This window comes from Sapajus apella, unplaced genomic scaffold, assembly GCF_009761245.1.
Source record: "Sapajus apella isolate SASKATOON/1434 unplaced genomic scaffold, GSC_monkey_1.0 scaffold52, whole genome shotgun sequence".
NCBI lineage: Eukaryota > Metazoa > Chordata > Mammalia > Primates > Cebidae > Sapajus > Sapajus apella.
This window is the reverse complement of record NW_022436992.1, coordinates 16427558-16439246: the sequence shown is the minus strand read 5'-3', so window position 1 is coordinate 16439246 and position 11689 is coordinate 16427558. Positions and strand designations below refer to the sequence as shown.

The 11689-nt window shown below is 44.4% G+C and overlaps 2 pseudogenes; one reads left to right on the top strand and one right to left on the bottom strand.

Annotated features, from left to right (window-relative positions):
• Nucleotides 1–532: 532 nt before the first annotated feature.
• Nucleotides 533–1151, bottom strand: LOC116527026 (annotated as a pseudogene).
• An 8329-nt stretch (nucleotides 1152–9480) lies between these two features.
• LOC116526969 lies at nucleotides 9481–11504 on the top strand (annotated as a pseudogene).
• Nucleotides 11505–11689: the final 185 nt, after the last annotated feature.

Genomic DNA, 11689 nt, shown 5'->3' with positions numbered 1-11689 from the left:
CTCAGCCTCCTGAGTAACTGGGATTACAGGTGCGCATCACCACGCTCAGCTAATTTTTGTATTTTTTGGTAGAGATGGGGTTTCACCATGTTGGCCAGGAAGGTCTCAAACTCCTTACCTCAAGTGATCTGCCCACCTTGGCCTCCCAAAGTACTAGGATTACAGGCCGTGAGCCACTACACCCAGCTGCATACTAGTGATGTTCAAGTGATGTAATTTAAAAATTTGGTTGCAGTGTTTTATTATGCTGCACAATTACATTTGAGAAAAGGAAGATAGCTTTTATTATTAATTATTAAAATTAGTGAAATAGCTTCATTTATTTTAATGCTGATATATTCTACCATATATTTGTGTATAGAAATATATAGAAACTTAAAAGATCCTAATTGGTTAGTTCATGCCATTCGCATGTATTTGCAAAACATTGTAACATGCAAACATAAGAAGTTTCAAGACCTGGCTGGAGGAAAGTTTTATACTCTACTACAGTGATGCTGGCGTATTTCTACAGAAGGCCTTTTTAGTGAAATCAGTCAACAGGAGGTAGGAGTTTATCAATGAATTGCTTGATAGCCATCATTTCCTGGTGAGAAGCAGTGCATCATGCCTGTGAAGGTTTTGAAGTTTACACTGGCTGGATTTACCAATGCTTTAAGATTTTCAACAGTAAGTAAATCAAACATTAGTGAAACTAAAGGGTCACAATCTCTATGGCACTGGAGAATAGAAATATATCTATTTGTGCCACAATGGGACCCTGTAGAAATGGATTGCAAAGTGGAAGCCAGCAACTGAGTGCAGTGACACGTGCCAGTTTCTGCCGTGTGGTAAGAGAAGTATAATATAAAGACAAGAGCTCCTCCTTGAGAAAATCCTCAAACAATTCTGTTAGAAGAAATGCCATTCTTCACCTCTTGATTTATCAAAGCTTTTACATTTTAACTAGCCTGTTTAATTCCAAGTTCACCCTTCCATGAATCCAGCAAAAGCTGTAAAATATCAAACCAAGAGGTCATAGCCAGGCTCACATTTAATGTAGTAGGCATAACTGTTATATAACAGGCAGATATGTTAATATGTGAACTTATACTTGTGAAGGTTTCTATCCATCCATGTTTTGTGTCTCCCAATCTATGAAGGCAAATCATTTTAATTTAAGACCCACCCCACTGATGCTTATCCTTCTAATCTGGGATTGGGCAGCTGGAGGTCCTGAGGGTCCCATTGGCCACATTCTGTCCCCAGTACAGGGGGCCCCAAGAAAAGGAAGGCTGTGATGCCCACACATTCCCCACACAGCATAGGCCCAGTCTACTGGACCATCCATAGCCTACCCTGGGCAGGGCAGAGCTTCAATTTTTCAATAGTAAGTATGATTTTAGGCCTGGGAGTTTTACAAATGCAGTTTAACAAATATCGCATGTTCTCACTTGTAAGTGGGTGCTAAATGATGAGAACTCATGGACAGATAGAATAGAACAACACACACTGGGGCCTATTGGAGGGTGGAGGGTTGGAGTTGGCAGAGGATCAGGAAAAACAACTAATGGATACTAGGCTTAAGACCTGGGTGACGAAATAATATGTACAACAAATCCCCATGACCCACATTTACTTATGTAACAAGCCTGCACATCCTGCACATGTACCCCGGAACTTAAAAGTTTAAAAATAAATTAAAAAAAATATTTTTAATGCAGATTAAGAAAGTTTTCTTTTATCCTTAGTTTTCTGAGAGTGTTTACCCTGAAGGGAGGTTACATTTGGTACATGCTTTTAGCATCTATGCAGATGATCATATGATTTTTCTCCTTTAGTCTATAGATATCATGAGTTACACTGATTCAATTTCAAATGTTGAATCAAATTTAAATTCCTGGGATAAATTGCACTTTGTCATGATGCATTATGCTTTCCTTTATTGTTTCCTTTATTACTGTTATCTGTGGTCAATTTTATTCATTTCTGCTTTTTAAAAATTTATTTGAGACAGAGTCTTGCTCTGTTGCCAAGGCTGGAGTGATCTCTGCTAACTGCAACATCCTCCTCCTGGGTTCAAGTGATTCTCTTTCCTTAGCCTCTCAAGTAGCTGAGAATATAGGCATGTGCTAACATGCTTGGCTGATTTCTGCTTTTATCTTTTGTATTTTCTTCTTTCTACTTGCTGTAATCTGCTCTTTTTTCTCCTTAGTTTCCTAAGGTGGAAACTTAGATTATTAATTCAAGCCCTTTCTGTTTTATATTTAATGCTACACATTTCCCCTAATGACTAATTTAACTACATACCACAAATTTTGATATCCTGTGTTTTTATTTTCATTCAATTAGTAATATTTTCCAATTTTCCTTGTGGATTTCTTTTCAAACCACAGGTTATTTATAACTGTGTGATTTAATTTTCAAATATTTGGAATTTTTCCAGATTTTTTTGCTTTATGCATTTGAAACTATGTTGTTAGAATCATGCTAATTTAGAAGTTAACATCTACCTGGTTGATTAACTCTATCATTACAAAGTATCCCTCTAGCTCTGGTGGTTCTTATTTTACACTATATTATATCTTATATTAATGATGCTAAAATGGCCATCTTCTGGTTTTCATTTATACAGGATATTTTTCCATCCTTTTACTTTCAACCTCCTTATATTTATGATGTTTCTCTTGTCAGCAGCAAATAATTGTAGTTGTCTGCTAATCCAGTCTGAAAACATAATTGAGATGTTTTGCCTCTCTATTTTTACTGTAACTATTGATATATTTGGCTTTAAATCTATCATCTTACTATTCGTTTTTCATTCATTCCATCTCTTCTATCTTCCTTTTTCTTATTATTCTTTCATTTGAAATACTTATTTTTATTATTCTATTTTCTCTATTAGCTTATTAATTATAGGTTTATTTTCTTTTAGTATTTTCTTTTTTTCAAGATAGGGTCTCACTTTGTCACCCAGGCTGGAGTGCAGTGGTGCGATCTCAGTTCACTGCAGCCTTGACCTCCCAGGTTCAAACAATCCTCCTGCCTCAGCCTCCAAATAGCTGGGACTACAGGTGCACAGCACCACGCCCAGCTAGTTTTTTCATTTTTTGTAGAGATGGGATTTCACCATGTTCCCCAGGCTGGTCTCGAACTTTTGAGCTCAAGCAATCTGCCTACCTCAGCCTCCCAAAGTGCTAGGATTACATGCATGAGTCACTGCTCCCATCCAACTTTTAGTATTTTTTTCTAGAGGCTACAACAATCACCTTTAACTTAAAGAATGGCATGTATAAATTCTTTGATCACCTTCCAGATAATGTAAGAACTTTGGAATACAAATATAAAAAAACTTAATCCCTCCCACCTTTTGTGCCTCCGTTGTCCATTTAAATTATATGTGTGTGTGTGTGTGTATACACATACATATATGTATATATACAAAACTATTTTTATATATAGTTTAATTCTACAAATCATTATTGATCTAACTTTATGCAGCCAATCTTCATCAAGATTTACCCACAAATTTGCCTTTTTTCATGTCTCCCTCTATCTTTTTTTTTTTTTTTTTTTTTTTTTTTTGAGACGGAGTTTCGCTTTTGTTACCCAGGCTGGAGTGCAATGGCGCGATCTCGGCTCACCGCAACCTCCGCCTCCTGGGTTCAGGCAATTCTCCTGCCTCAGCCTCCTGAGTAGCTGGGATTACAGGCACGCGCCACCATGCCCAGCTAATCCCTCTATCTTTTCTTTGCTTCCAAGTAGAATCATTTTGCATCTGCCTAAAAATTCCATTCAGTATTTTCTTTGGTGCAAATATGTTGTTAAAAAAACTCTCAACTATAATTTGTGTAAACATATCTTTATTTTGCTTTTACTTTTTAAGGATCATTTGCAAGGCACAGAATTCTAGAATGGCAGTTATTTTCTTTCAATATTCTTTTGGCTTCTCTATTGCTTCTGTTGAGAAGTAAGCCAAAGTGTACTTTGGCTTCTTTCATGGTAATATGCCTTTTTGTTTTTCTTTTGGCTGCTATTAGGATTTTCTCCTTTACTTTGTCTGTGATTTTATGTGCTATACCTAGTGTAAGGGTTATTGCCTAGTTTAAAATGAGGAAACTGAGGCCAGTATAAGAAAATTAAATGCCAATTTATTCAGCTCCCCTGTGAGGTTCTGTGGTCCAGGGAAAGGTGGCCAGAGAAGTTGTGCTGACTTCCTGGGGTGGGAGGTTTTTATGGCTATGAGGAACAAGCAACAGCAGAATGCCCTGATTGGGTCCAGGGGAGTGGGATTGAGACGGGGCAGGCCGCTATTGGTTGGCGGGTTGTTGGGCGGGTTTTCCGGTGCGAGAGCCGGCCAGGGTTGCATCAGTCAGAGCCTTCCAGGGGAGCCATGCGGCAGAGCTAGGTGCCGAGTGCAGAGGTGGGTGTGTCCGACCTCCCGGAGACAACCAGCCTTACATTCCGACCCTTTTGATGATATAGGACGCTGCTTCTTTCTGGCTACTTCCTGCTGAATAGGGGCGGAGTGAGGGAGAAGGGTCAGTTGGCTGGTGCCTCAGTTGGGAGTCAGACACAGGGGTGAAGCAGCATCTGGCTTACGGCCACCCTGGAAATTTCCTTCATGTGGGCCTGTAAAAACCTGAGGAAAAAAGGGGCTAGCATTAACAGAAGACAAACTTCGATGATAGGAGTGATGATAGGGGTTAGCCAGGTTAGCATGGGGGATTGCCACTAGTTAAGAGGTGAGACTGATGCATTCTGCTTCTTGTGGAGGTCCTCTTGGAGGCGATACAGAGTGTTGACATTTTCTTCCGCAAGTCCTGTTTCATTGGTGTAATAGCAGCACTGCTCCTGAAGAAACAGACAGGTACCTCCCTTTTCTGCTGTCAGCAGGTCAAGGGCCCGTCGGTTCTGGAGAGTTACCTGGGCCGGCAATGTGATTTGTCACTGGAGGGAGGCCAGGGAGGCGGCCATCACTTTGATAGCCACATGAAGCTTGTCCTCTAGTTGAGTGGCTGAGGTGATACCGTAGCCTAGGGCGCCACCAGAGAGGGTGTTAGAGACCAATGACCATTGGGAGGAAGACTGCTCATCTGTCTTGGTGATTAGGGGAGGGTTGAAGGAGGGATAGAAGTTCGGCTTGTCCGTATACCTGTAACTGCGGGACCAAGGTGACAGGCACACAAGGGAAAGGGAAGGGGGCATTAATAACTTTAGTTAAGGTTCCATTACACCAGAAATATCCTCCTGGTGGCACGTAGAGAGAGGATTTTACCTTTACTGCAGTGTTACAGCTGGGACTGGAGCTGCTGGCTGTCTCATAGCAGAGAGAGAAATTTTGGGGGTGTACTTGGAACAAGGGGCTATCCGTTAAGATGGTGCCAGGTCCTGTAGGTGATTGTGACAGATTGAACCCAGACCTGAGGGGAACTGCAGCTAAGGGGGGTTACTGAGAGAGGCACATAAAAAGCAGTTGGTGATATTCATGGCTTTAGTTAAATTTAACACGTTGGCTCCCTGCTGTACTAGAGTTAACCAAGAGAAAGGTTGAGAGGTGTTATCTGAGGGTTTGAATTGGTTAGTTAGGGTGGCTTCATTTTGCAGGATTGTATGGCTTACAGAACTGAGCTGTTCTATTGCTTCAGAGACGATGCAGGTATAGGACCAGAATATTAGCCATGTTCCCTGAGGGTGGCTCCAGGTATAATCTTCATAGACGTTACCAGACACTCCTGCATCCCAACGGCTGTGCCAGGGGTCACGGCAATGTGGGGTCCCAATCACCTGGGTTGCAAGGATCCTGGTTTGGGTTCTTGGAGGAGATTGCTGTCGCCTGGTTGGAGAGGTGCCACTGGGTGGGAGTCCTCTGGTCCTGGAACAACAGGGAGGGAGCAGTTTGCGTGCTCCCTTAACAGGTAGTGGAGGAGGGAGAGGAAGGGAAGGTAGGAAGCCAGTGAAGAGGGGTTTACAGGGAGGTTGTGAGAAACCAGGAAAGGCCAGTCGTACAGCAATTTGAAGGGGCTAAGGCCTGTTGGCCCCCGTGGGGTGGCCTGGACCTGGGCCAGGCAAGAGGTAGGAGTGTGGGCCAAGAGAGTTTTATCTCAATAGCAAGTTTGGCCAAATGGTCTTTGAGGATGCCGTGAGCCCATTCAACTTTACCCAACGACTGAGGATGGTAAGGGATGTGTAGTTTCCAGAAGATGTTGAGGGACTTGGCGACTACCTGGACTACTTGGGCCGTAAATGCTGGACCATTGTCCGACTGGATGGTGGCAGGTAGGCGGAAGTGAGGGAGGATTTCTTGAGTAAGGAGGGAGGCCACCATGTCTGCTGTCTCCTGGGAGGTGGGGAAGGCTTCAATCCAACCTGAAAAGGTATCCACAAAAGTTAGGAGGTAGCAGAGCTTTTTGTGAGTGGGCATATGAGTGAAGTCAATTTGACAGTCTTGGGCCAGTAGGTTGCCATGCATTTGGTGAGTAGGAAACTGTGGCCTTAAGCCACCCCGAGGCGAGACCTTAGAGCAAGTAACGCGAGCCTTGTGTACCTGCTCAATTGTTGCAGACCTGGCGAGAAAAAGAGGGGCTGTACAAAGCGGTGTAACGCCTTAGGCCCTATATGTAAAGATTGGTGGATTTCAGCAATAATTTTAGGGGCCTGTTCCAGGGGAAGGGCAATTCTGTTATTTAGGAAGATCCAGCCCTGATTACATTCTGTTCCCCCCTTTAGTATAAGGACCTGTTTTTCTGATGGTGAGTATACAGGCTGTGTGGTCGTGGTAAGGAAGAGAACAGAGATAGGGGTTAACTTGGCATTAGTTAAAGATCTTGCTGCTGTATCTGCCTGCACATTGCCCCTGGAGATGGCATCATGCTGGGCCGGGCGTCCTCAGCAGTGTATGACTGCAACTTCCCTGGGCAATCATAAGGCCTGTAAAAGGTTGGAGATTTGTGTAGCACTGATTATGGGGGTTGGGAGTTAAGACAGGGCATGGCATTGGTTAAGAATGGCAGTAGGAGGTGGGCAGGTGATGGGCTTGAGTGTGGGGTGCCAGTGAGTTGGAAAGTGGCCCCCACAGTCTGGAGAATGTCTCATCCTAAAAAGGGGACTGCGCATAAGGGTATGATTAAAAAGGAGTGGAAAAAGGGGTGACCCTCGAGGACACAGGCTAAAGGGTGGGTTTGATTAGGACAGGAAGGCTTACCGTCAATTCCCATGACTGAAACCTGGGAAGGTATGCTAGGTCCTGAGTAGGAAGGCAGTATAGAATAGGTAGCCCCCATGTCCACTAAGAAGGAAATGGACTTACCCACTACCTGCAGTGTTACCCTGTGCTCGGCAAGGGTGATGGGGGTCTTCGAGTCCGGGCTGCGTCAGTCGTCCAGAAGGCCGAGAAGTTCAAGCGATGGGATTGCTTCCTGCAGACCAGCCTGCCCTCCACATAGAGGTGTGGGTGGTGGGCCTGTAGTCCGGGATGGGCAATCGCTGCGCCAATGTCCAAGCTGCTTGCAGTTCGGGCAAGGCTTGGTAGCTGGCCAGGGACACGGACACCGACCTGCCCAGCGTCCCTCCTGACCGCACTTGAAACAGGGCCCAGGCGGAACGCCTCCGGAGTTCTTGGCAGGTTTTGATGGACCCCCCTCCACCAGGTGCCTGGTGGGCTGTCGGCCTCAGGACTGCCAGAAGAGCTTGGGTTTGAAGGCTTACTTTTTGCTGTAGGTGGGCCTGGTGGGTGGCCTCAGCCTTTTCCTCTTGGCCATTAAAAACTTTAAATGCCATAGTTACCAGGTCTTATATGGGAGTTTGGGGGCCCTCTTCAGCTTTCTTGAGTTTCTTTCTAATGTCAGCCGCTGACTGAGAGATGAAATGGGTGGCTAGAACTGTAGCCCCTGTGAAAGAGCCTGGGTCCAGCTGGGTATGAAGCATCATAGCATTAGTTAATCGGTTAAGAAAGGCGGCTGGGTTTTCAGTAGGACCCTGAGTTATTTCCCTTAACTTATCATAATTAACTACCTTTTGGGCTGCGCTTTCCATGCCCACTAGGAGGCACTGTAGCATTTGGTCTCGGCGGCAGCAGCCATCTTGACCAGTTTGATAGTTCCAATTAGGGTTGGCCTCAAGGACCGCTGCCGCACCTACTGGCATTTGATTGTGAGATGTACCTGATCAGCATGTGCCTGGGCCACAGTAAGGATGCGGTCACGCTCATCTGGAGTAAGGGTGGAGGACAGGATTACATAGGTATCACGACAGGTGAGGTTGTAAGCCTGGATGAGGTGGCGGAATTCTTTGGTGTAAGCAGTAGGATTGGTGGAGAATGACCCTAGGCGTTTCTCAATGGCTGATAGAACAGAGAGGGAGAAGGGAACATGCACTCAAACAACACCCTCTGCTCTGGCCACCTCGGAGAGGGGACAAAGGAGGGAGGTTTCATTGTTAGGAGCACAGCACCAGCAAGTGTGAGCACTATACAGGAGAGGCTAGGTTGGGACCAGGAAGAGGAGGAGCTGGAGGGGGTTGAGGTTCTGCATATGGCAGAGGATTTGTGAGTCGGGCGGGTGGAAAGTAGAGTTCCTTGGGTGGGTTGGGGTTGGAAAAAGAGGAGGAGAGTGGAGGTGCCAAGGGCGGTGAGGGAGTTTCTTTGGCCAGGAGCACCTGAGCGGTGGTGCAGGAGAAACAGAGGGTGGGACAGGAGCAGAGATACCAGAAGGCCTGAACGTAGGGAACCTCCGACCATTTATCATTTTTGACAGAAATTGTCTAAATCAGTTAGAATGACAAAATTAAAAGTTCCCTCCAGTGGCCACTTGAACCAATTGTCCAGAGGATACTGGGGCCAGGCCACAGTGAAGAGGAAAATCAGCATTTTCTTTTTTATGGAGAGGCCTAGCTTGGGTAAATTTTGGACTAGACATCCCAATGGCGACTTGGGGTCCAGGCAGGACTCCTGATTACCTACAGTTCCCTCTCTGTTGCGGGATAGTCAGGAGTGAGGAACAGCATCCCGGACCTCAGTGCCTGACTACCACAGGTTATGGGGAAGGACAGGAGTATAGGGATGTCTCCACAATATTCCTGTCTTCTGGAATGAGCGAGCATGGGCACCAGGACGTCTCTGCGAGACCCACAGCTCAAGACGGGAAGGAGTCCCTGACGCGGCCACGATTATGGACAGGGTCTCCTTGGATCGGAGCAAACAGATGATGGGTTTATGGGCAATAAGAGTCTTACCGAGTGATGGCTGCAGATGATCAGAGAGGCAGCGGCTCCCTGGTTCGGCTTATGGTAGAGGAGTCAGTTTCCTCCAGGAGGGGTCTTGAACTCCTCCCGGGTTTCGGCACCACTTGTAAGGGTTATTGCCGAGTTTAAAATGAGGAAACTGAGGCCAGTATAAGAAAATTAAATGCCAATTTATTCAGCTCCCAGGTGAGGTTCTGTGGTCTGGGGAAAGGGGGCCAGAGAAGTCTCGCTGACTTCCTAGGGTGGGAGGTTTTTATGGCTATGAGGAACAAGCAACAGCAGGACGCCCTGATTGGGTCCAGGTAAGCGGGGATTGAGACGGGGCTGGCTGCTACTGGTTGGCGGGTAGTTGGGCGGGTTGTTGGGCGGGTTTTCCGGTGCGAGAGCCGGCCCGGGTTTTATCAGCCAGAGCCTTCCAGGGGAGCCATGTGGCAGAGCTAGGTGCCGAGTGCAGAGCTGGGTGTGTCCGACCTCCTGGCGAGGCAACCAGCCTTACACCTAGGTGAGTTTCTATTTGTATTGCTCCATCTTGGGTTCATAGAGCCTCTCAAATCTGTGATTTGATGTGTTTTTATCAGGTTTGGAAAACTATGGGCTATTATATTTTTAAATATTGCTTTTGTCCCATTATTCTTCTCCTTTACTTTTCAGGCCTCAATATGTTAGATATTTTTAGTGTTTTATACATACTTTTTGCTCATTTCAGACTTTTCTTTTTATCTCTTTATGTTTTAGTCCAGGCATTTTATTCTGGTCTATCTTCCTGTTCATTTGTATCTACTCCGTTGTGAAACCCATTCATTGACTTATTAAATTCATTTATTTTATTTTAAAATTCTAGAATTTCCATATGTTTCATTTTTATGATTTCCTGCCAGGGGTGGGTGGCAAGGACGGGGTGGCTTGCAGGCTTGTGTGGGTTGGGCTCGGCCCTGTGCTGCCTCAGGATGTAAAGTGTTAACAAGGGGGCCAGGATGGGCAGAGTGCGCCTGTGGGTGCCTGTGTCCCCCAGCTCCCCCCGCAGCCGGCTCCACCGTGGTCCAGCCAGTTGCCAAGTTCAGGTTCTAGACCAAAGACTGCATATTCTCCACTGCTTATTGTGGTCCAGACATTGCCAGGTTTACTGCGCCTGCCAGAGCAGGCTTGGCTCTGTGGAGGAGCTGGGGACTGCCCCTCAGCCATACTTGGTGCTGTTCCTGGAGCAGCTACCCAGGGTTGTGGCAGCACTGCCAGATGGTATGAAACCAGATGCTAATCCTTATAATTTTCTAGGGGAATTGGTGATATCTGCAGCTATTGGAGTTTTTTCTGTTCTCTTTTTGTGGAGAAGTTTTAGATTGGTTAGGAGTCTTGTTCACATGAGAAGAGAGAAAAAACTTGCTGTAAAGCTTTCTGGACTAATTGAAGAAAAATGTAAACCACTTGAAAAATTTAGCCTTGTTCAAAGAGAGTATGAAGGCTATGAAGTAGAGTCATTTTTAAAGGATGCCAGCTATGAGAAGGAGGCAATAGAAGCACAAAATTTGGAGGAAACTGTGAAAAGCTGACAGGTCTAACTCTAAACTTGAGGATGAAATACTCTGTCTAGTAAAAGAGTTAAAAGAAAAGAAATCTAAACATTCTGAACAAGATGAGTTGATGGCAGATATTTCAAAAAGCATACAGTCTCTAGAAGATGAGTCAAAATCCCTCAAATCACGAGTAGTTGAAGCCAAAATGAGTTTCAAGATATTTCAAATGAATGAAAAATGACTGAAGATAGCAACAAATAGCTTTGAATGAAAATTCGCATCTTCAGGAAAGCCAGAAACCATTTTTGCAAGAAGCTGAAGTATGTAAAGAACAAGTGAATGAATTTAATAAACAGAAAATAAATTTGAAGACTTCAAAGTACATGCAGAATAAATTATAAATGATAAAGAAAGTTACATCACGACTCTGAACACTTGCTAAAGATGAAAGATCAGGCTACTATGCTTGGAGAAAACATAACGGATGATAATAACTTGGAATTAAAAATGAACAGTGAATCAGAAAATGGTGTTTACTTAGGTAATCCTCCAAAAGGAGTTTTGAAGAAACTCATTCATGCTGCCAAGTTAATTGCTTCTTTCAAAATCTTAAAAGGAGAAACAAAATTTATATTCAGTTATCTTAAATTGATAAAACAAGGGAAGAGCTTAGAGAACATATTAAAAATCTTCAGACTGAACAAGCATCATTGCAGTCAGAAAACATACATTTTGAAAATAAGAATCAGAAGCTTCAACAGAAAGTTAAAGTAATGACTGAATTATATCAAGAAAATACAATGAAACTTTACAGGAAATTTTCAGTAGAGGAAAATTATCAGTTAGAGAAAGAAGAGAAACTTTCTAAAGTAGACGAAAAGATCAGCCATGCCACTGAAGAGCTGGAGGCATATAGAAAGTGAGCCAAAGATCTTGAAGAAGAATTGCCACTTTCATAC